Below are 27862 nucleotides of genomic sequence, written 5' to 3' on the forward strand. Positions count from 1 at the left end.
AGAAATATAACTAGGGACACCGCACCTGTAGTGCCGTCATGTTTTTCTTTTCTGCTTCACTAAATTAGAAAGTTATTTAACATGACATGACCTATCTAAATCATGACAATTTAATTTGAACTTTACTATCCCTTTGATCAGAATTGCATTAAGCAGATGTATTACCGCTACATAACAATTCGAGCGACATATGGAAACAATACTTTTAATTTTAAATATTCTATTAACAGCAACATTAACAAATTAACTGTAAGAATAAAAACAAACAGGATTTTGATCTCTAATTGTATGTTTCTTCTCCCCATGAGATATTACATGCAAAAGGTTCCTCATAATGAAGCCCAAGTTACCTGCATCCAGGGGAAGAAGAAAAAAGGGTGAGTTTACAAAGAACAGCTTGACTCCTCCCCCCTCCCATAGTTGTATAATTATTATATACAGTACAGGCATACTAAAACAACTCTCAACACGTATGCGTTTTATAACACCTTACAACAATAATATACTGTATATGTTTGAACAGGCTATTTATACTGGTTTGTTTGTAAGATAGAATGTACAACTTGTGCCTTTTCATTTACAATCATTTTATCATCAGACTTAAAGGGACATCAAACCCAACATTTTTATTTCCTGATTCAGATAGAGAACACAATTTTAACTAACTTTCCAATTTACTTCTATTATTTAATTTGCTTCCTACTCTTGTTATCCTTTGCTGAAAGGCTTATCTAGGCAAGCTCAGGAGCAGCAGAGAACCTAGGTTCTAGCTGTTGATTGGTGCCTGCATATATATATTGATTGTGATTGGCTTACCCATGTGTTCAGTTAGAAACCAGTAGTGCATTGCTACTCCTTCAACAAATGAGTCCAAGAGAAAGAAACAGATTAGATAATAGAAGTAAATTAGAAAGTTGTTTGAAATTATTTTCTCTATCTGAATCATGAAAGAAAATGTTTGGGTTTCATGTGCCTTTAAGGAGTTATTTAAACTGAACTGTTTGAAATGATGCGTATACAGTTTCCATATTGCAGCCTGTGACTATTAGGTTTGCATACCAAAAAATAGAAAATAAACACTTATGGCCTGATCAAAAACTTGCCGGAATGGCACGAAATCTCACAAACTCTTAGGGGGCTTTTTATAGTTTATTACAATTAATATGTCTCTCTTTCACATCCAGAACCCTGCATAGCTAGATAAGCAGTTCCTGAGCTAAAATGTGCCTTTATAAAATAGTTTTAGTTACCTCACAATACTGATGGGACATCTTATATCATTTCGCCAGAGCAGAGGGCTTTAGATCCCCCGCCCCTTAGTGAGAGAGTGATAAGAGAAAGGAGCAAACTTGTGAGTATAAGAAATGTGAGTGAGCGAAAACAAGAATGAGTAGCAGGAAAAGAAATCTATACAGAGGGTGGAATAAAAAACTATTGAAACTAGCATAGGTTTACAGATCAGATGAGCAGTTAGACCTAATGCAGCTTCACATTAGGATTGATTACAAGTGACGTGCTAAATATTTTTTCTGCTTGCACATTAACTGCTCACAACGTAACATTTTAATGCGCCTGGGTTAGTGTGGGTATTACGAGTTTAAAGTAAAATGTTAGCGTGAGAGGGAAAGTCTGATGGGTGCTAACTTCAAGACTTTGGATAACGCAACTATGCTAACTTCTTCTCCCTATAGACTTCTGTGGGGCGCTGTTAATAAAAGCGAACAGTTATTGCTCGTGCAATAACATGACACTATGTTAAACCAACTGCACTAGACCTGGAGGTAGTTATGAAAACTTTACATTCCAATGTTCTTCACATAGAAGAAAATGTTCTTCTATATATGCATATATTTTTGTAAAATATATATATCTATAGCTACAGTGGGGCAAAAAAGTTTTTAGTCAGCCACCAATTGTGCAAGTTCTCCCACTTAAGAAGATGAGAGAGGCCTGTAATTTTCATAATAGGTATACCTCAACTATGAGAGACAAAATGTGGAAACAAATCCAGACAATCACATTGTCTGATTTGGAAATAATTTATTTGCATATTATGGTGGAAAATAAGTATTTGGTCACCTACAAACAAGCAAGATTTCTGGCTCTCACAGACCTGTATCTTCTTCTTTAAGGGTCTCCTCTCTCCTCCACTCATTACCTGTATTAATGGCACCTGTTTGAACTTGTTATCAGTATAAAAGACACCTGTCCACAACCTCAAACAGTCACACTCTGAACTCCACTATGGTAAAGACCAAAGAGCTGTCGAAGGACACCAGAAACAAAATTGTAGACCTGCACCAGACTGGGAAGACTGAATCTGCAATAGGCAAGCAGCTTGGTGTGAAGAAATCAACTGTGGGAGCAATAATTAGAAAATGGAAGACATACAAGACCACTGATAATCTCCCTCGATCTGGGGCTCCACGCAAGATCTCACCCCGTGGAGTCAAAATGATCACAAGAACGGTGAGCAAACATCCCAGAACCACACCGGGGGACCTAGTGAATGACCTGTAGAGAGCTGGGACCAATGTTACAAAGGCTACCATCAGTAACACACTACGCCGCCAGGGACTCAGATCCTGCAGTGCCAGACGTGTCCCCCTGCTTAAACCAGTACATGTCCGGGTCCGTCTGAAGTATGCTAGAGAGCATTTGGATGATCCAGAAGCGGATTGGGAGAATGTCATATGGTCAGATGAAACCAAAGTAGAACTGTTTGGTAGAAACACAACTTGTCGTGTTTGGAGGAGAGAGAATGCTGAGTTGCAACCAAAGAACACTATACCTACTGTGCTGTGAAGCATGGGGGTAGCAACATCATGCTTTGGGGCTGTTTCTCTGCAAAGGGAACAGGATGACTGATGCATGTACATGAAAGAATGAATGGGGCCATGTATCGTGAGATTTTGAGTGCAAACCTTCTTCCATCAGCAAGGGCATTGAAGATGAAACATGGCTGAGTCTTTCAGCATGACAATGATCCTAAACACACTGCCGGGCAATGAAGGAGTGGCTTTGTAAGAAGCATTTCAAGGTCCTGGAGTGGCCTAGCCAGTCTCCAGATCTCAACCCCATAGAAAACCTTTGGAGGGAGTTGAAAGTCCGTGTTGCCCAGCGACAGCCCCAAAACATCACTGCTCTAGAGGAGATCTGCATGCAGGAATGGGCCAACATACCAGCAACAGTGTGTGACAACCTTGTGAAGACTTACAGAAAACGTTTGACCTCTGTCATTGCCAACAAAGGATATATAACAAAGTATTGAGATGAACTTTTGATATTGACCAAATACTTATTTTCCACCATCATTTGCAAATAAATTCTTTCCAAATCAGACAATGTGATTGTCTGGATTTGTTTCCACATTTTGTCTCTCATAGTTGAGGTATACCTATGATGAAAATTACAGGCCTCTCTCATCTTCTTAAGTGGGAGAACTTGCACAATTGGTGGCTGACTAAATACTTTTTTGCCCCACTGTATATGTCTATATGAATATATACAAATATAGATACACATATATATTGATATATATTGTGTATATATATAATGCCAAACCCCTTAAGCCTCATCCAATGAATGCGCTCTTCTAGCCGTATTAGTATGCTCAGGTGGTAGAGGTGTTAGGAGTTCATTTCCTGTGTCGGGAGTACGGCTACGCACCGATTGTAGGTAAGAGCTGCAGTTTGCCATTGTGTCCGTTCATTGCCATGTAGCTATATAGTTGTTAAAACTCAAGTTGTTTATGCGATGCATTTTAGATGGTGTTGTTTGGTGGTTCATCAACTCTCATGTGCAGCTCTGGCTAATGTTTAATGTATTCCCTACTATTAAATAAATGGTGCGGCTCTGTCTCTATCATGTAATTTGCACAGTGTCGTATATAACTATTTTACAGATTGGCCCAGTTACTGATATTTAGCTTGTACCTATATCTTCATGGGCTCTGGTTTTCTTTATTTCTTTATTTTATAATAGAGTTTGGTTGTTTCACCTGTTCCCAATGGCTATTAAACTCTACCTGACTCAACATATAAATTATATTCACGCTTTGTATGTAAGGTTACATATTTGCTGGATATGTTGTTTGTTAGGTTTTTCTGATGTTGTACCTTGGATAGTTACTATGGGTCTGTAGCTAATGTCTTTTCATTGTAACATTGATTTGACTTATGGCTGTAAGAGTTACATGGCTATAGTTTGACTTAATACTCTGTTTTAACACATGAACTGTTCCTTTCAAGATCGCTCACATAATAGATCTCACACTTAGTTGTATCTATTAATAATGTGTTATAGACATTGTGTATTGTTGTAATATGGAGTGATCTCGCTTAAGGCACTGAATGGGCACACTATATCATATATATAATTTGTTACTTTAATAATCTTTTGATATGTATTTGCTCCACTGGTAGAACATGTATGATTGATATCCATTATATTGTTTAGTCTTGGACATAGTATTAAGCTTATGCTTGTTGTGCCATGCAATAGGGGCTCTTTTTGACCTATGTGTCATGCATCTGGGTGTTTCTATCTATATTATTTAATTAGCTCCATATGAGTTAGGCTCTATTAGTGTGATATATATCGCTGTGATTGTGTTGGTAGCATGGCCACTCTGTTGTTAGTAAATTTTCTCTTTCTTCTACACATTTTACAGATTCATTTTGTCTTGAAGAAGGCTCAGATGTGAGCCGAAACATCGACCCTCTTTTTGATGATTCAATAAAACATTTTTTTGTGTTTTTCTAAAAATACTTGAGAGTGCCCTTCACTTCCAAATAATGCTATATATGACTCTTTGAGGATTGCACCCAGGTGGTCGAAACAGTACCTAGGATGGAGTGCTGGGACACCTGCTAGCTATACATATATATACATATATATAAATATTTAAAAGAAAAAGAAAATTTTGTGACAGCATAAACTTTGCTAGAAGTAAGCTTTTTTGCATGCATCAGGTTGCGTGCATACTACAAGTTGAAAATAAAAACATTGCACGTGTGCGAAACTCAACGCTAGTGATGTCGCGAATAGTTCGCCGGCGAATAGTTCCCGGCGAACATAGCATGTTCGCGTTTGCCGCAGCGGGCGAACATATGCAATGTTCGATCCGCCCCCTATTCGTCATCATTGAGTAAACTTTGACTCTCTACCTCACAGTCAGCAGACACATTACAGCCAATCAGCAGCAGACACTCCCTCCCAGACTCTCCCACCTCCTGGACAGCATCCATTTTAGATTGATTTGGAAGCTGCATTCTTAGTGAGAGGAGGGACAGTGTAGCTGCTGCTGATTAAAAAGGGAAATTGATAGCTAGGCTAGTGTATTCAGTGTCCACTACAGTCCTGAAGGACTCATCTGATCTCTGCTGTAAGGACAGCACCCCAAAAAGCCCTTTTTAGGGCTAGAACATCAGTCTGTTTTTGGGTTTTTTCCTGTGTAATCTAATTGCAGTTGCCTGCCTGCCAAGCCACTTGCCCAGTCCCACCACTCATATCTGGTGTAACAGTAGTGTCAATTATAAAAAAAAAAACTTTTTTGACTGTGAAACATCAGTCTGCTAGTGTAATCTAATTGCAGTTGCCTGCCTGCCAGTGTGTTTGCCAGGCCCACTTGCCCAGTGCCACCACTTATATCTGGTGTAACAGTAGTGTAAATTTAAAAAAAAACTTTTTTGACTGTGAAACATCAGTCTGCTAGTGTAATCTAATTGCAGTTGCCTGCCTGCCAGCGTGCGTGCCAGGCTCACAGCATATACTGTGCCCACTTGCCCAGTGCCCCCACTTATATCTGGTGTAACAGTAGTGTAAATTTAAAAAAAAAACTTTTTTGACTGTGAAACATCAGTCTGCTTGTGTAATCTAATTGCAGTTGCCTGCCTGCCAGCGTGTGTGCCAGGCTCACAGCGTATACTGTGCCCACTTGCCCAGTGCCACCACTCATATCTTGTTTAATAGTAGTGTAAGTGTATTTTTAAAAAAATTAAAACTTTTTGGACTGTGAAACATCAGTCTGCTTTTTTGTGTCAGGCTCACAGCGTATACTGTGCCCACTTGCCCAATGCCACCACTCATATCTTGTTTAATAGTAGTGTAAGTGTACATTTAAAAAAATAAAAACTTTTTGGACTTTGAAACATCAGTCTGCTTTTTTGTGTCAGGCTCACAGCGTATACTGTGCCCACTTGCCCAGTGGCACCACTGATATCTTGTTTAATAGTAGTGTAAGTGTACATTTAAAAAAAAAAAACGTTTTGGACTGTGAAACATCAGTCTGCTTTTTTGTGTCAGGCTCACATCGTATACTGTGCCCACTTGCCCAGTGCCAAAACTCATATCTTGTTTAATAGTAGTGTAAGTGTACATTTAAAAAAAAAATTTTTGGACTGTGAAACATCAGTCTGCTTTTTTGTGTCAGGCTCACAGCGTATACTGTGCCCACTTGCCCAGTGCCACCACTCATATCTTGTTTAATAGTAGTGTAAGTGTACATTTAAAAAAAAAAAAGTTTTTGGACTGTGAAACATCAGTCTGCTTTTTTGTGTGAGGCTCACAGCGTATACTGTGCCCACTTGCCCAGTGCCACCACTCATATCTTGTTTAATAGTAGTGTAAGTGTACATTTTTAAAAAAAAAAAACTTTTTGGACTGTGAAACTTCAGTCTGCTTTTTTGTGTCAGGCTCACAGCGTATACTGTGCCCACTTGCCCAGTGCTACCACTCATATCTTGTTTAATAGTAGTGTAAGTGTACATTTAAAAATATAAAAACTTTTTGGACTGTGAAACATCAGTCTGCTTTTTTGTGTTAGGCTCACAGCGTATACTGTGCCCACTTGCCCAGTGCCACCACTCATATCTTGTTTAATAGTAGTGTAAGTGTACATTTAAAAAAAATGACAGGCAGAGGCAGGCCACCCCGCAGGTGTCGTCGTGGTCGTGGTGCTGTGATTCCCTTTGGCCCTAGAATAATGCCCAGTGTTCAGAGGCCACGTACCATGAACTCGAAAAGTTCTGAGGACATAGTTGACTTTTTAACTCAGGACACCCAATCTTCTATAGCTTCCGCTCCGAACCTTGATGCAACATCCTCCTCCAGCTTATCTTCGGGCAGCACCTCTCAAGTTACCACTCGCCCGCCTGCCACCACCACCAACACTAGCACCACAGCCGCTTCACTTGATCTGTCAGAGGAGTTATTTACACATCAGTTGGAAGAAATGAGTGATGTGCAACCATTATTGCCAGAGGAAGTAGATAACAGGGATATGTCTCAGTCAGGCAGTATTACAAACATGGACGTACGGTGTGATTATGATGATGTTGTACCCGCTGCGGGAGTTTGGCCTGTCACTGTGAAGCGGGCATAACCCTTACACTACCTGATCGATACAACATCATACCTGATGTTTTAAAGCACGTTATTCCAAACAATTTAGGAATGTTAGGTGATTTATGCCCTTTATGGATTAAAACCAGACTCTGCATCAACTATGTAATTTTCCATGGGAGTTTTGCCATGGATCCCCCTCCGGCACACCACAGTCCAGGTGTTAGTCCCCTTGAAACAACTTTCCCATCACTATTGTGGCCAGAAAGAGTCCCTGTGGGTTTTAAAATTTGCCTGCCCATTGAAGTCAATGGGGGTTCGCCCGGTTCGCCGGTTTGCAAACTTTTGCGGGAGTTCGCGTTCTCAGTTCCCGAACCCAAATTTTTAGGTTTGCGACATCACTACTCAACGCACGCTAACAAAATATTGTCACCACTTTAACATATTGGGGGGTAGTTATCAACGTGTCTACTTTTCCTGCCTTTGCCAGCCGAATACGCCCGCCTAAGCTCGCCTCACATCACCGCCGCGGACCTGCAAAAATTTGCCTAAGTTATCAAAAAAAGCTTTCAAAAACCGCGCACCAAGGACGGGGCGATGAGCAGCGGACTGTGATAGTTATCACTCATCCGATCTCGCTGCTCTTCGGCTTTTTTACAGCTTTCTTGCTAGCCTGTCACTAAGCACCCACACTAACTACACTGTTCTACGCCCTATACCGGCGCCCCCGGAGCCTCCCGCAACTAAATAAAGTTACTAACCCCTAAACCGTCACTCCTAGACCCCGCTGCAACTCTTATAAATGTATTAACCCCTAAACCGCCGCTCCTAGACCCCGCCGCAACTCTTATAAATGTATTAACCCCTAAACCGCCGCTCCCGGACACCGCTGCCACCTACATTATACCTAGTAACCCCTATCCTGCCCCCCCTATACCGTCGCCCTCAATAATAAAGTTATTAACCCCTATCCTGCTGATCCCGCACCTCGCCGCAACTAAATAAATAGTTTAACCCCTAAACCGCCACTCCCTGACCCTGCCGCAACCTATATTAAATTTATTAACCCCTATCCTGCCCCCCCTACACCGTCGCCACCTATAATAAATTTATTAACCCCTATCCTGCCCCACACTACACCGCCGCCACTGTAATAAAATTATTAACCCCTAAACCTAAGTCTAACACTAACCCTAACACCCCCCTAACTTAAATATTAATTAAATAAATCTAAATAATATTTCTATTATGAACTAAATTAATCCTATTTAAAACTAAATACTTACCTTTAAAATAAACCCTAATATAGCTACAATATAAATAATAATTATATTGTAGCTATCTTAGGATTTATTTTTATTTTACAGGCATCTTTCAATTTATTTTAACAAGGTACAATAGCTATTAAATAGTTATTAACTATTTAATAGCTTACCTAGCTAAAATAAAGAGAAATTTACCTGTAAAATAAATCCTAACCTAAGTAACAATTAAACCTAACACTACACTATCATTAAATGAATTAAATAAATTAACTACAAATAACTACAATTAAATACAATTACATAAACTAACTAAAGTACAAAAAAAAAGCTAAGTTACAAAAAATAAAAAAAATAAGTTACAAACATTTTAAAAATATTACAACAATTTTAAGCTAATTACACCTAATCTAAGCCCCCTAATAAAATAACAAAGCCCCCCCTAAAATAAAAAAATGCCCTACCCTATTCTAAATTAAAAAAGTTCAAAGCTCTTTTACCTTACCAGCCCTTAAAAGGGCATTTTGTGGGGGCATGCCCCAAAGAATTCAGCTCTTTTGCCTGTAAAAGAAAAATACAACCCCCCCCAACATTAAAACCCACCACCCACATACCCCTAATCTAACCCAAACCCCCCTTAAAATAACCTAACACTAATCCCCTGAAGATCATCCTACCTTTAGTCGTCTTCACTCAGCCGAGCAGCGATGGAACTGAAGAGGAGATCCGGAGCGGCAGAAGTGATCATCCAAGGGGCGCTGAAGAAGTCTTCCATCCGGGCAATGTCATCTTCCAAGAGGCGCTGAAGAAGTCTTCTATCCGGGCGATGTCATCTTCCAAGCGGGGTCTTCAATCTTCATCCCGCCGACGCGGAACATCCTTCTTTACCGACGGACTAACGACGAATGAAGGCTCCTTTAAGGGACGTCATCCAAGATGTCGTCCCTTCAATTCCGATTGGCTGATAGGATTCTATCAGCCAATCGGAATTAAGGTAGGAAAAATCTGATTGGCTGATTGAATCAGCCAATCAGATTCAAGTTCAATCCGATTGGCTGATCCAATCAGCCAATCAGATTGAGCTTGCATTCTATTGGCTGATCGGTTCCATCGCTGCTCGGCTGAGTGAAGACGACTAAAGGTAGGATGATCTTCAGGGGATTAGTGTTAGGTTATTTTAAGGGGGGTTTGGGTTAGATTAGGGGTATGTAGGTGGTGGGTTTTAATGTTGGGGGGGGTTGTATTTTTCTTTTACAGGCAAAAGAGCTGAATTCTTTGGGGCATGCCCCCACAAAAGGCCCTTTTAAGGGCTGGTACGGTAAAAGAGCTTTGAACTTTTTTAATTTAGACTAGGGTAGGGCATTTTTTTATTTTGGGGGGCTTTGTTATTTTATTAGGGGGCTTAGATTAGATGTAATTAGCTTCAAATTGTTGTAATATTTTTGAAATGTTTGTAACTTATTTTTTTTATTTTTTGTAACTTAGCTTTTTTTTTTTGTACTTTAGTTAGTTTATGTAATTGTATGTAATTGTAGTTATTTGTAGTTAATTTATTTAATTTATTTAATGATAGTGTAGTGTTAGGTTTAATTGTAACTTAGGTTAGGATTTATTTTACAGGTAATTTTGTATTTCTTTTAGCTAGGTAGTTATTAAATAGTTAATAACTATTTAATAACTATTCTAACTAGCTAAAATAAATACAAAGTTACCTGTAAAATAAATATAATTCCTAAAATAGCTACAATGTAATTATTAATTACATTGTAGCTATCTTAGGGTTTATTTTACAGGTAAGTATTTAGTTTTAAATAGAAATAATGTATTAAAGTATAATGTAGTGTTAGGTGTAATTGTAACTTAGGTTAGTTTTTAGTTTACAGGTACATTTCTCTTTATTTTAGCTAGGTAAGCTATTAAATAGTTAATAACTATTTAATAGCTATTGTACCTAGTTAAAATAAATTGAAAGTTACCTGTAAAATAAAAATAAACCCTAAGATAGCTACAATATAATTATTATTTATATTGTAGCTATATTAGGGTTTATTTTAAAGGTAAGTATTTAGTTTTAAATAGGATTAATTTAGTTCATAATAGAAATATTATTTAGATTTATTTAATTAATATTTGTTAGGGGGGTGTTAGGGTTAGTGTTAGACTTAGGTTTAGGGGTTAATAAATTTATTACAGTGGCGGCGGTGTAGTGGGGGGCAGGATAGGGGTTAATAAATGTATTATAGGTGGCGACGGTGTAGGGGGGGCAGATTAGGGGTTAATAAATTTAATATAGGTTGTGGCAGGGTCCGGGAGCGGCGGTTTAGGGGTTAATACATTTATTATAGTTGCGGCGGGGTCAGGGAGTGGCGGTTTAGGGGTTAATATGTATAGAGTAGCTTGCGGTGGACTCCGGGAGCGGCGGTTTAGGGGTTAATACATATATTATAGTTGCGGTGGGCTCCGGAAGCGGCAGTTTAGGGGTTAATATGTATAGAGTAGCTTGCGGTGGGCTCCGGGGTACATGTTAGGGTGTTAGGTATAGACAGCTCCCATAGGAATCAATGGGATGTCTGTCAGCAGCAAACTTGTACTTTCGCTATTGTCAGACTCCCATTGATTCCTATGGGATCCGCCGCCTCCAGGGGATTGAAAACCAGTTACGCTGGGCCGGAAAAGTGCCGAGCGTACCTGCTAGTTTTTTGATAACTAGCAAAAGTAGTCAGATTGTGCCGCACTTGTGTGCGGAACATCTGGAGTGACGTAAGAATCGATCTGTGTCGGACTGAGTCCGGCGGATCGAAGCTTACGTCATAAAATTCTACTTTTGCAGGTCTCTAGCCTTTGATAACTAAGGCGAATAATCCTCGCCACAAATACGCTGCGGAATTCCAGCATATTTGAGGTTGACGGCTTGATAACTAGGCCCCATTCTCTCCATAGAAGTCAATGGAGAATGCAGAAGAAAAAACCTAACACCTATATTTTGTGCGCTAACCTGACCGGAGTAATGAATATTTTGCATTCTATATCTATAAACTGTAGGTATAGATAACAATTTTACATTAACATTATTATATATATATATATATATATATATATATATATATATATATATATATATTTATTTATTTATTTATTTATTTTAATAATAAAAAGTACATTTTTATGTAAAATTTGTGCATCGCATTTTTTAGGTCTAATGCAGTGTAGGGTTAGCGCACATGAAGAATTGCTAACCTCAGCTTGTTTATGAAATATTACATATAAAATATTAAAAAATATTAATAAAAAGTATTACAAATTATTAAGTAAATGTATTAATAGATGTAAATTGTAGAGTTTCATGCTGCTTTAATGGACTGGAATGCTGATTACTATTCAGAATTCTGTAAATATATCTGGAGTATGATTCTAGCATTTGTAGAACATTTTTAATGGGTGGGCTAACTGTCAAACTTGAATATGCCTTATGTTATAATTTATTTATGTTTTCTAATAGAGAAGAGAAACCTTTAGAAAAAGCAGAATACAATGAGAATCAACTTGGCTGGCTTCTTACTTGGCTGGGGAACCCTCAATTAGACTTTAGAAAAGTTAAAGGGACAGTCAACACTAACATTGTTTAAAAATATAGATAATGCCTTTACTACCCATTCCTCAGCTTTGCACAACCAAAATTGTTATATTAAAAAAAAAAAGTCATGTGATCAAGGGGCTGTCAAAAGAGGCTTAGATACAAGGTAATCAAAGAGGTAAAAAAGTAATTAATATAGCAGTATTGGTTATGCAAAACTGGGTAATGGGTAATAAAGGAATTATCTATCTTTTAAAATAATAAAAATTCTGGTGTAGCTTTACGAATGAGTGTTGGCAGGTTGCTAAATGGGAGATAATTGGGTTTTAATGGAGGTTGGTAATGGGTTAAGTACATAGGGAGTTTAAAATTGTGAGTATATGTAGAGTGAGTGATTTTGTTGGGTGAGTTATATGTGGTGGTGGTGGTGAGAGTTGAATGGGTGGGTAAGGTAGTAGTGATAGGGTACAGAGTTAGTGGGGGTTAGGCTCAATGTGTGTTTTTGAGGATTACTTTCAGCTGTCACTACAACAATGGGTCTGCAACTGTAACATATACCACATATACAGTTTAATAATAATAGTCAAATGATCCCATACAAAGTAACAGCTGATAATATTATTTGGTAGATGCCACAGTACTTGACTTGCAGAAATTTTGAGTGACTCACCTGGGGTTGCTGACCCACTGGTGTCCCTGTGTTGAACTTTCTCACTTGTAAGATCATTTAAGTAGTTCCTACTAATATTCTAGTAGGTGTATAATACAAAAATGAGAAAATTACTTCTAACACAAACATAATTTAGAACAAAAAAATAGCATGTGTATAATAACCTACGTTTTCATGTTCTCTGTCTCTCTTCAGTCCATTATTGCATGTTATAAATCAAGTAACAGAAATGTCTTGCATATTTATGGACTGTTCATTTTAAAAGGATAGAAACCTTTTTATGAACTGCATTTTCTCAATTCCATGTATACCTGCCCTTGGACTTCCTTGACATTCAAAGTAATGGCTGCAAATACTAATATTTTATGGAGTTGATTACTGTTTCAGTTTATATTTTTTAACATACCATATACATTGATTATCTTGCACAAAACAGCTTTGGGTGGCCCGGAGCGATGCTGTTCATGAATTTTAATAACAGGGAAATGGAAGACTTAATCAAATAGCTCTTTGTGATTATATTTTCTAACTGCTGCCATCTAAAAGCACTTTAAAAGCCTTATCTCTGCCATGCAGCCCACAGCTTTGCTTTTGTAGAGAGAGAACAGGCTGTATTCATACTCTCTGAGAAAACTCATTTAAGAAAGCAAAATCTCCAGTTTTCAGTCTTTGAGGCTGGTGAAATATTTCATGGAAGTGGCTGTCTGTTTACTTTGTTACACAGCTTTTTCATATTTATGAAAAAAAACAACAAAACATGAGTGTGGCTATTTCAGCTTTGTCTTCTTGGTTTTGAGCAGAGTTCGTATATTTCCTAAACCACAAAACAATCTAAGTATATACACATTAATATAATACTACATCTTTTATTACTGCAATAATAAGTAATAGAAATATGTAAATATTTTGCATTATGAGTCATAAATACAATTGTGATGCTTCTCATCAAAGCAGGTATGAATTACATTTTCTCGTGTGAGCAATCACATGCCTATACACACACAATATCAATTTGCATTGTAGAACATGATGATCACTTTGGATATTTTTGTAATTATAGATATATGCCATTGGCATTATCCTCACATATGCTGGTACTGCAAATGCTTAGTGAAATATTTTTTTTTTCTCAGTAAACTATGGGCTCATTTCTACTGAGGCGTAATTAGGTTTGTACATTGGTTATAAACCAATAAATATGCTGTCGGAAGCAATTTCATGTATTCACTGCTTCCAATGAGACCTTCTGAAATCCTATTGGCTGTTTAAAACAGCCAATAGGATGAGAGCTACTGAAATCCTATTGGCTGGTTTGAAGAATAAAATGAAACGGCTACCTTGCATTCAACTTCAGTGTGGATGAAGATATCGCCGCCTGGATGAAGACTTCTCGCTGCCTGGATGGAGATGGATGGAGATGGATGTCCGGACTTCAGGAACCGTTAGTAGATTTTATGAGGTTGGTGTTAAGTTTTTTTTTCATTTTTCGGGTGTTTTTTTTTTTTAGATTAGGGCTTTGGGCTTTTGGAAAAGAGCAGAATTCCCTTTTAAGGGCTATGCTCATACAAATGCCCCTTTAGGGGCAATAGGTAGCTTAGGGTTTTTTTAGAATTAGTTTTTTATTTTGGGGGGTTGTTTGGGTGGTGGGTTTTACTGTTGGGGGGACTTTGTATTTTTTTTTTTACAGATAAACGAGCTGTTTAACTTAGGGCAATGCCCTACAAAAGGCCCTTTGAAGGGCTATTGGTAGTTTATTGTAGGCTAGGGGGTGTTTTTATTTTGGGTGGCTTTTTTATTTTTATAGGGCTATTAGATTAGGTGTAATTGTTTTTATTTTTTGTAATCTTAGTGTTTTTTATTTTTCGTAATTTAGTGTTTATTATTTTTTGTAATTTTAGATTTTTTTATTTTTTTCGTAGTGTTAGGTTTTTTTAAATTTGTAATTTAGATTTTTTTATTGGTAGTATTTTTTTATTTTATTTGAATAGTAATGTTAGGTTAATTTATAGTTTAATGTTAAGTTTATTTTTATTTCACAGGTAAGTTTTTATTTATTTTAAGAGAATTATATTGTAATTTTAATTTTAAGTTAGGGGGTGTTAGGTTTAGGGGTTAATAGTTTAATTTAGTGTTTTGCGATGTGGGGGGCTGGCAGTTTAGGGGTTAATTGCTTTATTTAGTAGCGATGATGTGGGTTGCCGGAGGTTTAGCGGTTAATAGGTTTATTTAGTAGCGGCGATGTGGGAGGCCGGAGGTTTTGGGGTTGATAGCTTTATTATAGTGTTGGTAACATCTTGGGAGCGGCAGAGTAGGGGTTAATAGCTTTATTATAGTGTTAGCAATGCGGAAGGGGGCAGTTTAAGGGTTAATAGGTAGTTTATGGGTGTTAGTGTACTTTGTAACATTTTAGTTATGAGTTTTGTGAAACATTTTTATTTTGCAAAATCCATAACTACTGGTCTCAGATGGCGGTATGGATTGTGTCGGTATAGGCTGTTATGCAAGCATTTTAGCCGGACTGCACAACCTGTGATAAAGGCGCTATGAAAATCCCACACAAAAACTTAATTTTTTTGAGTGCAGAATGGACATTGAGTTACAGGCTAAAATGCTTGCGTTACAGCTATATGCGTTCCTGGCCATTACGCTGGAATTGCCATTTTGTCAGCGTTAAAAGCCATACCACAACACTTGTTATGTTATTTCATTTCATTTGCTTACAGCTCTTTTCAAATGAGTTCTGATATTTTAATAGCTTAAAGGTACCAGAAACTGAAGCTCCGCCTCTTCATACTCGGTGCTGTCATCTTCGAGTGCAAGTATTCTCACACCCTGATACAGAAGCAGTGTGTCTTTACACATGAATGAGGTTGTCAACTTTTTGACAACTGTATAAAGTGCTTGAGGTTAGGGTGCATGAAACAAGCATGAGCTGTACATTGTTGCAGTGGCTGCATTGCTATATATTATTGTTGAGTGCTTTTTTAAACATATTTTGTGTAACTGTAACACTGTGTAAAAAAATTGCAAAAATGTAAAGCTCACATGATGGGGCATATTTATCAATGTGCATGCGGACATGTTACGGATTTGTGTATCATGTCCGCCGCACATCGATAAACTGCTGGTGCAATGCCGCCACCTGCAGATAGCAGGGGTGTCAATCAACCCAATCGTATTCAATCAGACGGCCTCAGAGCAGGCAGACAAGTTATGAAGTTATGGAGTCTTTAGGGGCATCAAGCTTCATATGGAGCTTGATAAATATGCCCCGATGTATTATGCACACGAACTCCAAGCAAATAACACAGGAGTCAAAAAGCAGACAGTGTTACTAATCTGTGAGTGTGCATTGCTTCTGTCCCATCCTGGTACAATAATTGAGCTCTAAGATGGCGGCACCCAGTATGTAGAGAAGGAGCTTCAGAATCTGACACCTTTAAAAGGACAGTCAACACAAAAATTGTTATTGTTTAAACATATATAATGCCTTTACTACCCATTCCCCAGCTTTGCACAAACAACAATGTTATAGTAATATACTTTATAACATTTAAATACTCTAAATGTCTCCCTGTTCCTACGCTATTAAAGACAGCCTCTTATTACATGATTTTTTATTAGCTTTTCACAACAGGGGAGTGCTAGTTCATGTGAGCCATATAGTTAACATATATATATATATATATATATATATATATATATATTTATATTTATATTTAGATATAGTATATATGTACATATATTAATTTATTTATATGTGTAAATATGTATTTACAGTCATATACAGTATACACATATAAAAACATTACTATATATGTACACACATATAGACATATATATATATATATATATATATATATATATATATACGTGCATTATAGACCTTTGTCATTAAGTAGATGAAACCATGATAAAATATTTTTATGCAATATTCATATTTAATAAAGATTGTAACTGTGTACTTACTGTAAATATTTCACTTGTGTTAATGCGAATATGCTATGTTGTTTGCGTAATGGGTGTTAGGCATTTTTAAATTTAATTTCTCCATTGACTTCTATGGGGTATGCGAAAATGCGATGGAGTTTGCGTGATCTCGGGTGTTTTTTTCTCCACTTTTTTTCACCATTGAATACATGCATGCACATGTGGAAATTTTGTTTGCACTATTCGGGTTAATGCTAGCACAAAAAAATTATTTGGAAATTTGTAATACTAAGGCAACCCAACTTGCGCAAAAAGCTCAACACTAGAGCAGTTAATACTGCGCCACTTGTAATCTAGCCCTGTGTCATTACTATTATTTTGTAGTTGTGCACAAGAGTTTAATGTCCCTTTAAGTAATGCAAATGCATCTTAGATTAATTCTACATGTCCACTTATAAAAGAAGAAAATATGGAGTGCTGAATTGATCCCTAAGTTTAATTCTTGTGATCTGACTTATTCCAGATGGAGAGCTTGTGAAATTGTAAATTGTTTGCAATCCCTCTAAAGAATATCATGATTGCAAAAAAATAATAATTGATCATCAAACAAGCTTTGGAGTGGTTACAGGCTCAAATACTTGGCATAAAGCAAGATTAAGTGTAATGCTTTTAATTACTGTGCTGTGTTTTCTGGCATATTGCCATGTCTGAAGGTTCTTTGTTTTACACAATCTGTACAGTTTTAATAGAATGTAGGAAAATCATTTTTGCATGTAAAGCATGAAAATATTTAAATCTCAAATAATCTTTAATACTATATATAGAACAAAAATGCATTAACAGCCTCCCAAGCAGGGACTAAGATTGTGTAACTGCAGATTCATAGATTCAAAGTACCTTATGAGGTATAAAAATACAATAGGGAGTGAGAAATGACCGTTACGCTTTCTTGGATGCATTAAACAGACACGTTTCAGTTGTGAAACTGAAAACATTATGAAATGTTCTATAGGATCTTTTTTAAGATTTGATTTTTTTTTTTACGAGTAATAATTGACAGAGAAAAGGGTTCTCATCGTTGCAATAAAGGATTTTTTTTGCACAGAAAATGTACCCAATGATCATTTAAGCCTAAATTTAAAGGTGAAATGAAAACTTGCCATGTTAAAAAGGAAAAGTTGAAGCCATGGGGAAATACATACAATTGCAATACTAAGCAACAGTATTATTCAGTGACAATGAATCTTTATTTAATGTAAATGTACAAGCTATTATTTACTCACAGGTAGATTACGAGTTATGCGCGTTAGAGGGCTTTTAACGAACGCAACAAGTTGCGTTATTTCACCCTCCATAGCGCTACCATTACAAGTTTTGAAACAGCCGCCTTGTGCATGCGATATGGTTGCGTTGAGCTCCTTACCGCACAAAATACAAGCGCTGTTTAGACGTGCTCATGCACGCTTTCCCCGTAGACATCAATGGGGAGAACGGATTGGAAAAAAAACACCTGCGATCGCGGAATGAAAATTTCCGTAACACAGCTCCATTGATGTCTATGGGGGGAAAAAAAGTAACGTTTAGACCTAACACCCTAACATAAACCCCAAGTCTAAACACCCCTAATCTGCTGCCCCCGACATCGCCGACACCAACATAATGTTATTAACCCCGAATCTGCCGCTCCCGATATGGCCACCGCCTAAATAAATCTATTAGCCCCTAATCTGCCGCTCCCGATTTTGCCGCCACTATACTAAAGTTATTAACCCCTATTCCCCTGCACCCCAACATCACCCACGCTATAATAAATCTGTTAATCCCTATTCCTCCACTCCCCAACATCGACACCACTAAATAAAGCTATTAACCCCTAAACCTCTGGCCTCCTGAATCACTACCACTAAATAAAGCTATTAACCCCTATGCCACCAGCCCCCCACATCACAACAACCTAAATTAAACTATATTAACCCCTAAACCTAACCCTAAACCTAACCCTAACCGTAACCCTAACCCTAAACATAACCCTAAGACCCCCTAACTTTAACATAATTAAAATAGGGCTAAATTAAAGTTACAATTATTAACTAAATAATACCTATTTATAACTAAATACATACTTACCTGTGAAATAATACCTAAGCTAGCTACAATATAACTTATAGCTTAGGTTTTATTTATTTTTCACAGGTAAGTTTGTATTTATTTTAACTAGGTATTAACTATTTACTAACTACCAAGTTAAAATAAATACAAACTTACCTGTGAAATAAAACCTAAGCTGCCTTACACTTAAACCTAGCATTACAAAAAAACACTAAAATTACAAAAAATAAAAAACCCTAAAATTACAAAAAATAAAAAAACCTACCATTACAAAAAATAACAAACAAAATTATCCAAAACAATAAAAAGTATTTCTATTCTAATACCCTGTTTAAAAAAAACAAACAAAAAACAAACAAAATAAAAAGCCTAATCTATAATAAATTACCAAGGGCCCTTAAAGGACCTTTTGTAGGGCATTGCCCTAAAGAGAACAGCTTTTTTTCATACAAAAGAAGAACAAACACCCCCTAACAGTAAAGTAAAACCTTAGCTACCCATTGCCCGGAAAAGAGCATTTGTATGGGCATTGCCCTGAAAAGGGCATTCAGCTCTTTTTCCTGCCCTTAAAAGGGCATTCAGCTCTTTTATGAAATGCCCAGCCCCTAATCTAAAAATAAAAACCCACCAAAAAACGAAAAAAAAAATTTTTTAATCAAAATAACAAACAAATTATCCAAAACAATAAAAATTATTCCTATTCATTTTAAAAAAAAACACCCCAAAATAAAAGAAACCTAATTTAGAATAAACTACCAATAGCCCTTAAAAGGGCCTTTTGTAGGGCATTGCCCTAAAGATATCAGCTCTTTTTCTAAAAAAAATACAAAGACCCACTAACATTACAACCCACCCCCCCCCCCAAACCCACAAAATAAAAAAAAAACTATCTAAAAAAAACCTAATCTACCCATTGCCCTGAAAAGGCATTTGTATGGGCATTGCCCTGAAAAGGGCATTCAGTTCTTTTGCTGCCCTTAAAAAGGCATTCAGCTCTTTTAAGAGTGCCCACCGTAATCTAAAAAAAACACCCCAAAAAAACTTAAAAAATACCTAACACTAACCCCTCTTTAGGTGCTAACAGTTGTTGTAGTCCCACTTGAATGATCTTCATCCTGACAGCTCCATCTTCATCCAGGCGGCATCTTCATCCAGACGGCTCTATCTTCATCCATCGCGGGACCAGCATCTTCTTCTTCCCTGCGTAGATGGAGCCGGTGATGCGCGGAGGTGTAGTTCCACGTGAAGGTCCAAGACGGAGGTCTAGGCGAAAGTCCAAAGCGGAGGCCCATGCGGAGGTCCATCGATCCGACGTGGAGGTCCTCTTCATGTGATCGTCCGCCGCCGCACACTGAGGATTGAAATGCAAGGTACCCCTTTTATATTGGCTAAAAAAAAATAATCCGCCAATATGAATTAGGGCTGCTAAAATCCTATTGTCTGTTCGAATCAGCCAATAGGATTTAAGCAGCTGAGCAGCTCTCATTCTATTGGAAAGTTTAGGGTTTGGGTTTTTCTTAAAAGAGCTAAATGCCCTTTTCAGGGCAATGCAAAATAGCTAAATTACCTTTTAAGGGCAATGCCCATACAAATGCCCTTTTCAGGGCAATGGGTAGCTTAGGTTTTTGTTAGAGTTAAGTTTTTTTAATTTTGGGGGGTTGGTTGGGTGGTGGGTTTTACTGTTGGAGGAGTCTTTGTATTTTTACAGGTAAAAGAACTGTTTAACTTAGGGCAATGCCTTACAAAAGGCCCTTTTAAGGGCTATGGTAGTTTATTGAAGATTTTTTTTATTTTGGGTGGGCTTTTTTATTTTTATAGGGCTATTAGATTAGGTGTAATTCTTTTTAATTTTTCTTAATTGTATTTGTTATTTTTTGTAATTTAGTGTTTGTTATTTTTTGTAAAGTAGTATTTTTAATTTTTGTAATTAGATAGTAGTGTTATGATTTTTTTAATGTGTATTTTAGTTTTCTTTAATTGGTAGTTAGCTTAATTTTAGTTTAATAGTTATATTAATTTAATTATTAGCTTAAACTTAGTTTTTTTAATTTGACAGGTAAGTTTTAATTTAAGATAAGGAAATTCTAATTTTAATATAAAGTTAGGAGGCGTTAGGTTTAGTAGTTACTAGTTTAAAGGAGTTTATTGCGATGTGGGGGGCTTTCGGTTTAGGGGTTAATAGTTTAATTTAGTATAATTTTGTTGTGGGGGGCTACTTGTTTAGGGATTAATAGTTTAATGGCAGCGATGTCGGGGAGCGGCGGAATAGGGGTTAATACATTTTATTAGTGGCGGCGATGTCAGGAGTGGCAGATTAGGGGTTAATAAGCTTAATATAGTATTTGTGATGCAGGAGGACCTTGGTTTAGTGGTTAATAGGTAGTTTATGGGTGTTTAGTGTACTTTGTAACAGTTTAGTTATGAGTTTTATGCAACAGTTTTGTTGCGTAAAACTCATAACTGCTGCTCTCAGATGGCGGTACTGATCTTGTCGGTATAGGCTGGAATGCAAGCTTTTTAGCCTCACTGCAAAACTCGTAATGGCTACGCTATGGAAGTCCCATGAAAAAACGTAATTTTTACGAGTGCGGGACTGACGTAGCGTTACAGGCTAAAAGGCTTGCGGTACAGCTATACCAACAAGACTTGTAATGGCTGCGTTGCTGTTTTAACACTGAAATTACCATTTTTTCAGCGTTAAAACATGAACGCACAACTCATAATCTACCTGTGAGTTAAGATGCAGAGGTTTTAGTTATACTTCACATATACGCCCATAATTCTGGCACCGTTTTAGTTCCTTTTTTATACCGCTGGAATCTTCAGACGCATGTGACATTATTAACATCATTAAGGTTAACAACTCATTGATACTTTTGTAACTTATGTTGGTGCATTTCTCAGTTAATTCTGTTCTGAATATCATAAGCATTACTATGTAGCAATGATTTTCTTTATCTTCTAAATAAAAGATTAATTGCACAGGATTCTAAGTCAAATCCTAAAATGTTTATTTAAGTTTGTCAATGGCAAAATATCTAAGAAAGAAAATATATGTACATTAAAATGTGAGAAGGGTACCATGATTAACAGTGGTTAGGAAGAAGGCTGAGGTACTAAACCTGTTATTTTCTTCAGTATACACAAGAGGGAAACCAATAGGAGATAAATTGAAATAAACTAAAACATACAAGCCCATACCAATAACTGGGTTAGCTCTAGATGATATCAGGAAAAAACTGGGTAATATTAAGGTAAATAAAACTCCAGGTCCAAATGGAAATACCTAAGGGTTTTAAGGGAACTTAGCACTGTTATAGCCAAACTTCTACTCTTTTCTAATTTTTCATAATAAAAGGACTGTGAATAACTGAAAATGTTAGCTCATGGATAAATAAATGGATAACAGATAGGAGCAATGAGTAGTAGTAAATGGGTCATACTCATCTTGAACAAAGGTAATTAGTAGATTGCCCAAGGGATCAGTACTGGGCCTCACTCTTTTTAATCTTTTATAAATGACTTGGAGCAAGAATTAAAAAGCAACATCTCTATTTTTGCTGATGATACAAAATTGTGTAAGGTCATAAGGTTAGTGCAGGATAAAATTGCAGTACAAGGGAATTTACAAAAATTGTAAGAATGGGCTGGTAAATGGAAAATGAGATTCAATACTGAAAATTGTAAGTTTCTACATTGTTGAAGTAAATATAATCAGGTATCCTATTAGTTAAATTACACTAGGCTTAGCAAAACAGAGGAAGAAAGAGATTTGTGCATAAAAATGCATGCACGGTGCAGAGCAGTGTCCTATAAGGCTAATAAGATTCTATATGTATTAAAAGTGGTAATGGTGCAAGGGGGAAAGCATAATTCTGACACTGTATGAATCCCTGGTAAGACCTCCATTTGAGTATGGAGTGCAGTTCTGAAGACCAATCTGAAAAAACTATGATATAAAAAAGTACAATGATCACTTGTGCACCAAAAACGTATTACATAAAAAGTGACAACTATATAACAAATAAATAACAATGTGGTACAAATATGTCTATCATGCACTAATTAAGGATATGTATATAAATTGGTCTACATTCCCACTTGTGTGACAACCCTCAATGGTTACAATATATTCTTATTGCCTCAAAAAACAAAAGTACATATAAAAGTGAAGTACAATTAAAACTCGATGAACACACCCCACAAAACTGCCTAGGGGCTACTCACATGTTGCAAAGCCTTAGCCAGCTCTGGAGATAATGCACACCTAATGTATACCATTATACATACTGTCCAACTCTGGAATTAGTATAAAATTGAATTTATTAAAACACTTTAGATACATAAAAAGCCACAAATTGTTCCCAACTGGTAGTCACTATGGTATGTTACCACTATATGTCATTAGTAGGCAATATTTGCCAGTATCTAGATCGGATGGAAGCGGATTAGGTCAAATTCCTATTCGGAGCTTCACCGTTAGATAACTGCAACACTCGCACTACCTTTCCTGGTGACGTTTTCCGATGTACGTTTTGAGATTTACGTATGGCTTTTTCAAGAAACTCAACAATCCAATGATTTTAATCTACCCTCATCTTATTTGGGTTTATTATCCTCCTTTTTGTAGCCTTCCCCTAAACCATAATGTTGAACAATCTTTGTTTTCAGGTCATTTGAGAGTTGTTTTGAGGACCCCATGTTGCCACTCTTCAGAGGAGAGTCAAAGAGAACAACAACTTGCAATTGGCCACCTTAAATACCTTTTCTCATGATTGGATGCACCTGTCTATGAAGTTCAAGGCTTAATTGGCTCACCAAACCTATTGGCCACCTTAAATACCTTATTGCACATTTTCTGTTAATCCAATAAACCTCATTTCACTACAGAAATATTACTGTGTCCTTCAGTTATTTGATAGATCAAAATGAAATTGCTGATCCAAACACCCAATTATTTATAAATGAAAATCATGGAAATTGTCAGGGGTGCCTAAACATTTGCATACCACTGTATATATATATATATATATATATATATATATATATATATATACAGTATATATATATATATATATATATATATATATATATATATATATATATATTAGGTACAGACAAGGGCACTCACAGGACTTCATGCAATCCAAAAGGTGTCTTTATTAGACAAACATCATCATACAAGAGTCGGCATTTCGGCTATTTCAGTTAGACTTCCGCAAGACAATCTACAACTACAATATCAATAATTAATCATATGTACACTCCCTATATACACACAAAATCATTGAACACAACTTCACAAATAATTCATACCTTATCCCAAAAACAAATCCCATTGGGTATTTACAAAATATAAACATATATAAAGCAATACAAAACTGCCCTGGTTCCAGGTGATAACATATAAAAAAGTTTTATTAACATATCTCTATGAGGGGCGACATTATGATGTTTCATAGGAGGAAGTGTTTCCATTTGAGAAGTGATTGTTAGGCAGCAGTAAGGCTGACCTTCATATACTTACACCAATTAAATGTATATATTAAATGTGCAAATGTATTACAATGATTCAGCAGGCATATATATTTGATAACTAAACCCCAAGATAGCTGTCCATATTCACAAACATAGAACCCAATGCTCACCCGATATTAAAAGTATACACACTTTGAACTGTGTGTCAAACAACGCTCTCACCCCAACTAAAACACCCGCAATGATTTGACAGGCCATGACGTCACATACGTCACTGGAAGGGGAGCTTCTCAGATCTCTGTTGATCTTATAGGCAGCTCCTATGTCTTTTCGTTCGGAACAAGCAGCCTATTATAACATTGTACCAATTTTAACTTTCATTGCAATAATGTTGCACAAACAACACTTATTGGTGAGCCCATGAGTCTTTCACTATATTAACTCAATAACGGACTGTATAAAGAGCAGAGGGAGTGAATACGACTGGAGCGGCCTAAGGGCTGGGCTCCTAGCCTGGAATGGTGAGGGGGAGTGAAAAGGGGGACGGGGGTTAGGAGTTAGAAAAGAATAGAGAAGTAGGAGATAAGGGTGAGAGGAGGGATTGAAGGGATAGCAGATAAGAAAGGGTGTGGAAAGGGTATATATAGGTAGGACAGCAGGAAGGCATTTAAGTCCAGGGGGGACAATGGTAGAGGGAGGAAGGCAAGGCAAACATTTCCAGAATGGGTAAAAGGAATGACTATATATGCAGAATGCTTTATAGCGGCTAACCCGGATAAGGTGAAAGGGGTACTGCGATACATTCATTTAATAGCGGAGGGCTATCCGACATACGGTGGGTTCGCCTGGAAAGATTACAATAGGGAATTTAGGAAGGGGAATTTAAAATTGGGAGGGAAGGGGAGAAAGGATTTTGGAGTTAAAATACTGGATATGTGGACGAGGTTAATGAAGGTCCCAGAAGGGCAAGGTGGCAAGTCTATAGGGCAGGCAAAAGCATTTAGGGCAGAGATAAAGGAGTGCTGGGCGTTCAATGACAAAAGGTGTGATGGGGGAATTCCTGTAAATGTAAGCATGCATGCAGATACTGCGGGGGAGCTCACCCGAGGTGTAGAATGCAGAAGGGGTGCAGCAGTAATGGGGCAGGAATGGCAGTAAATGGACAAAACACCGCTGAGAACCGATAGAATTATTAAGGAATTAGCGGCATACCCGCCGAGAGAGGAAAGAAATTTATTAAAGGGTTTGCGCAAAGGTTTTGTTGTTCCAGTTAAAACAGAAGTTAAAGTGACAATGCAGGCGAGAAACCTGAAATCAGCAGCAGAATTTCCAGTGGTGTTGGCAGAGAAGTTGGAGAAGGAGGTTAAATTGGGTAGAATGGCAGGGCCATTTAAGGAGAGGCCGTGTGTTGATTTGATTGTGTCTCCCCTTGGGGTGGTACCTAAAAAAGAGAAAGGAAAATACAGGATGATTCAGCCCCTGTCCTACCCTAGGGGGAATTCAGTCAATGATGCAATTGATAAACTGGATTCTTCAGTGCAATATCAATCCTCTGTGCGGTGAATATAGTGAAACGGCTAAGGAAAGGAGCACTGATGGCAAAAATTGATGTGGAGTCTGTGTTTAGGTTGTTGCCTTTGAATCCGGGTAGTTTTAATCTGATGGGTTGTGTAGTTTTTTTACAGAGAAGACGGGATGTGAGAGTATGGCTCACTACTTAGATGATTTTCTGGTTGTGGGCAGGAAGGAAACAGATGAATGTGGAATATGGAAGAGGGAGCTAGAAGACATGTTCAAAGAATTGGGGATGCCAGTTGCAGCAGAAAAGTCGGAAGGGCCGGGTACAAGGCTGGTTTTTCTAGGAATCATGATATATTCGGTGTGGGGACAATGCGAGCTTCCCGTGGATAAGATTGATAAGGCGAGGCATATGATTAAAATAATGTTGAAAAGAAGTAAAGTAACGCTTAGGGAGATGCAGAGATTGCTGGGGGTCTTAAACTTTGTGTGCAGAGTGATACCAGTAGGTAGACTATTTAAAAGAAGGTTGGAGATGGGAACAAAAGGGGCCAAGCTGCCCGAGCATATGGTACGCGTGAATAGGGAAATGAAAGAGGACCTCAGAGTGTGGGAGTCATTTTTAGACGAATTTAATGGAGTCAGGATATGGGAGGAGGTAAAGCCCGTGGAGGAATTGGAGTTGTTCATGGATGCAGCAGGCAGTGCAGGTTTTGGAGCATTCTTGCAGGGTAGATGGAGCGCAGGCGAATGGCCTCCTGACTGGAAGGAGAAGGGATGGGTAAGGAACATGACTTTGCTAAAATTATTTCCCATTATAGTGGCAATAGAGCTATGGGGCCATATATTGGAGAACAAAAGAATAATATGCTGGTCTGATAACAAGGCGGTAGTTGACATAATGAATAATTTGTCATCATCATCTGGTCTGGTAATAAAATATTTGAGGTATTTTGTCTTGAAGCATAATATCTGTTTCAAGGCGCAGCATATACCAGGGTATAGAAATATCGTAGCGGACGCACTTTCACGTTTTAAATGGGAAATATTTAGAAAAGTTGCTCCCAGAGCAAGAAAGGAAGGGGATTCCTGCCCTGTTCTTCTTTTGCAGATTGGCAGCAAATAGACGGAATAAGGGAAATGGTAGAAAAGTCCGTCGCGCCAAAAACGTGGGCCATATACAAGAAATATTGGGAGCGATGGTGCATATTAAAAAAAAATGGGTAGGTGGAAATCAGCGGCATTCGAGTCTTATGTTAGGCCATACGGGGGCTATAATTGCGAGTAGTAGAAAGGAATAATTTCATAATAATGAACCAACCTAAATGAAATTGTTTTTTCTCCATCTTGTTGCAGGAGGAGCTTTGAGGATATGGGTATTGGGACACTCATATGTATACTGGGCACAAGTTAGAGCCATTTCATTGGCTAAGGGGGCGTACTTAGGTTTTAAGCACACTGAGGCCAGTGTTAGATGAATAGGTAAGAGGGGAATGAAGTGGGAAGAGTTGGTAGGCACCATACAGCAGGCAAGGCAAAGATGGGGTGCCCTGACGTATTGATTATACACCTGGGTGGGAACGATATTGGAGCATACCCACTGAGAGAATTGGAGGAGAGAATAAAAGGTGTAATGGGTTGGCTGGCAATAGCATGGCGAGGAGTAAGGATATTATGGTCGAACATAGTATCAAGATTGTTTTGGAGAAACACTGACACACAAAGAGCAGGCTACAGAGCCAGGAGAAAGATTAATCTGGTAGCAGCCAAAGCAGTGAGGGAAATAGGAGGGCTTGTGCTGGAGCATTCCTTAAAAGCATTGAAAAGGGAGGAGATATTCAGGCAAGATGGAGTTCACCTGAACGAGGCAGGTAATGACCAGTTCCTGGAGGACATCAGGAGGATGTTGGAGGAAATTATAAAGGTAAGGAAAGGTCACGGGAAAGGCTAAGTGGTGATTGGCGGAAAGAGTATTTC

General features: G+C 37.6%; 1 long non-coding RNA gene across 1 annotated transcript; it reads left to right on the plus strand.

Moving 5' to 3' along the window:
* Positions 1-249: 249 nt before the first annotated feature.
* On the plus strand, positions 250-23782 carry LOC128665198 (uncharacterized). Its single transcript, XR_008403031.1, has 2 exons — positions 250-377; positions 23561-23782. It is a non-coding gene; the product is annotated as an uncharacterized LOC128665198 (long non-coding RNA).
* The last annotated feature ends 4080 nt before the right edge of the window (positions 23783-27862 follow it).

The sequence above is a fragment of the Bombina bombina genome, chromosome 6 (genome assembly GCF_027579735.1).
Source record: "Bombina bombina isolate aBomBom1 chromosome 6, aBomBom1.pri, whole genome shotgun sequence".
In the NCBI taxonomy this organism is placed as follows: domain Eukaryota; kingdom Metazoa; phylum Chordata; class Amphibia; order Anura; family Bombinatoridae; genus Bombina; species Bombina bombina.